The following is a 2,881-nucleotide window of genomic DNA, read 5'->3' on the forward strand; positions in this document are numbered from 1 at the left end:
CCACAGCTCGGATTCAGCGCGAACTAACATGGCGGCGCCCATCACCCGGTATAGATCAACTAACACGGTCGCTATAAAAGTGTTTAAACTACCAAATAGATTTACTTGCACATATTTCAGAATCGGAATATCAGCTATTTCGTAATATAGTGAGCATGTTTGTGAATATTTTGAATAAAACAGGAAAAACGAAATAAAAGCGATCCATGTGTCATACAGATCTATTATGGCTACATTGTGTCACATGACAAACAGACGCGTCGCCATGGAAGCAAAAAGGCGATACATTCGAAAATAACGGTCGCCTAAAAAAACCTCATGCTGGGGGCTCAGCTAGAATATTTTAAACTCACGTGCAAAAAATGTTTTTTCGATTGTGCGAATTATTCTGTGTTACTTCTGAAGCCATATGATAGTCTAACCCTTTAACGCATACGATCACACCGGTGTGATTAGAACTTTCAGTGCGTCACCTCATCAACTGCTGAATTTAAATCTGCTTTCGCGCTCTGGCTGGCGCCTCGGATTCAGCGCAAACTAACATGGCGGCGCCCATCACCCGGTATAGATCAACTAGCACGGTCGATATAAAAGTGTTTAAACTACCAAATAGATTTACTTGCACATATTTCAGAATCGGAATATCAGATATTTCATAGTGAGCATGTTTGTGAATATTTTGAATAAAACAGGAAAAACGAAATAAAAGCGATCCATGTGTCATACAGATCTATTGTGGCTGCGCATAGGCCTATATTTTTTCAGATTTATTGTTTATTTTATTTTTCTTTATAATGAAGTAGTCTGTATCTAGTAGATTGTAAAATAATTATTATAATGTCCACACACAGAGATATATAAATTCTACATTTATTTAAATGAGGGAAAAAAACTTCACTGGTATCGGATCGGTATCGGTATCGGCCAATACCGAACCCTAGGTATCGGAGGCGAAAAAGGCGGATCGGAGCATCCCTAGTCTGTATAATTAATAGTAAATAGTTCTCTTTCCTATAAGATATGTGTGACCAGTATTAGTCGCTCTATTACAAATATTATGGACACTCAGTGATTTTACGGTTGGTGAAATTGCAAATCAAATACATAAACTGTGTTCACATGGGTCCATTCGTTTTATGTTTGTTTTTTTATTTTATGGTTTTAATACTTTCATTGTTGCATTTTCATATCTGCAAAAGCATCTTCTAAATGCATAAGTGTAATATGTAATATATTAAATTTAATATTAAATAGGCCTAAAGAAAAATTTAAACATTTGCTTTAGTCTCCTCCTTCTCAGGTTTTTACTTCACCCAGTAATCTCACTTCTCCAATTACAGAAAAAATCTCAAAGTCAAAAACTGCCAAAACATGCTATAAAGACAGAAATTTCAATATAAACTAAAAAAAAAAACATTTTTTTTTTAATTACCTGAACTATGCTATTTATAGCTCTATACTCATACTGTATGGTAACAATTGTTAGCGTCTACTTTTATTTCTTCTAAGGAGTTTTAGAAGGAACATCTAATAGCCTACTTAAATTAAACAAATAAGTGTCCTGAGCTATGAAAGAGTATGGACATCTGAGTAATACAGTGTTCCCCTGGTCAGTCAAACAAACTGATGTGCTGTTCCTTCAGCTGCCTCTTATCTTGATTATGTCTCACTTGGGTATAAATAGCTAATGCTTCGGAAAACAGAAGTGATTTACTGTATGTTGTTGCTCATAGTACACAAAAGATGACACATCACATCTTAAACAGTTATCAGCAGCATGTGACAAGAGGCTACACAATAGGACACATAAAACCTTTTGTCCCCAATACGTTAAGGCATTTATCTACACAGAAATTGACTTTCGAAAATAAACCTACCCTATTAATATTCACTGGAGTGAAAAGTGGGACAACTAGCCTCATATAATATGTGCAATAAACACCACCGATTGAACTGTGGTGACACTTCTGAACTTTAACAAAAATTGCCTATACAAAAATATGAAAACGACTTCAGGCTACCTCGATAAATACAAAAACGCTCTGCTGCATTGCACCTGTTCAAACACCTGGTGAGACGACATTATATGTAATGCATAAAACAGTCTTGTTTGTCAGGGAATATCCTCTGACACTGACTTTTGTGGGGTTTAGACTGTTTTAAGATGATGTAACCGATGTATAAAGAAGATACAGACAGTCGAAGAGGAGACAGAATGGGAACACTGAAGTTCCTGCGTCCATCTCACCGTAAAGCCGCGTTTATTCCGTCAGCCCGCACACATGATTCATGAAACACACCAGTATATAAACTGATGTCCTACCTGCCGCAGCACTCGCTCGTGAAGATCTGGTGAACTGCACTCCTGTTACATGGTCAAGAGCAGATTTGTAGTGGTGTGTTCATTGCAGCCCGAGCTCCGAGCGCGAGGCAAACCCCCCCACGCACCGCACTCGCCGCTGTAGGTGTTCATGGCGTGGGCGGAGTTTGCGCTCCCACGGATTCCCCGTGACCGTGTACACGCGCGCGCGCGCGCACACACACACACACACACACACACACACACACACACACACAGTCTTCTACGCGTCTGCATCATAGGAGTGCCAGAATCTCTCTCAAACGCTGTGCAACGGAGACTGGAGAGGGAATATCCTCAGCATATTTGTCAGCATATGTTGAGTCAAATAGATAGATCAACAGACAGACCGACAGACTTAGTCAGATGAGTCCTCTTTTTGAAAAACTAAAATATGGTCACCCTATGTACTTCGCAATCACAGATTCTAACCTACATCTTGGAATCTATGACCCAAATAAGAATTTTCACCGGATATTGTCATCTGAACAAGTAAGTAACAAGTCTGCCACATTTGTTCTG

General features: G+C 38.9%; 1 protein-coding gene across 2 annotated transcripts in view; it reads right to left on the reverse strand.

Annotated features, from left to right (window-relative positions):
* Window positions 1-2,456, reverse strand: part of LOC107655524 (synaptotagmin-like protein 5) — a 27,079-nt gene extending 24,623 nt beyond the window's left edge. Inside the window, exon 1 of one of the 2 annotated variants that reach the window (XM_016443037.1) lies at window positions 2,324-2,456. The gene's annotated coding sequence lies outside the window, so the exon portion shown is untranslated. The remainder of the gene's footprint in view (window positions 1-2,323) is intronic. The other variant, XM_016443038.1, reaches the window with a different exon arrangement.
* Between the last annotated feature and the right edge of the window lie 425 nt (window positions 2,457-2,881).

Source organism: Sinocyclocheilus anshuiensis, unplaced genomic scaffold, assembly GCF_001515605.1.
Source record: "Sinocyclocheilus anshuiensis isolate Anshui unplaced genomic scaffold, SAMN03320099.WGS_v1.1 scaffold1148, whole genome shotgun sequence".
NCBI classification, from domain to species: domain Eukaryota; kingdom Metazoa; phylum Chordata; class Actinopteri; order Cypriniformes; family Cyprinidae; genus Sinocyclocheilus; species Sinocyclocheilus anshuiensis.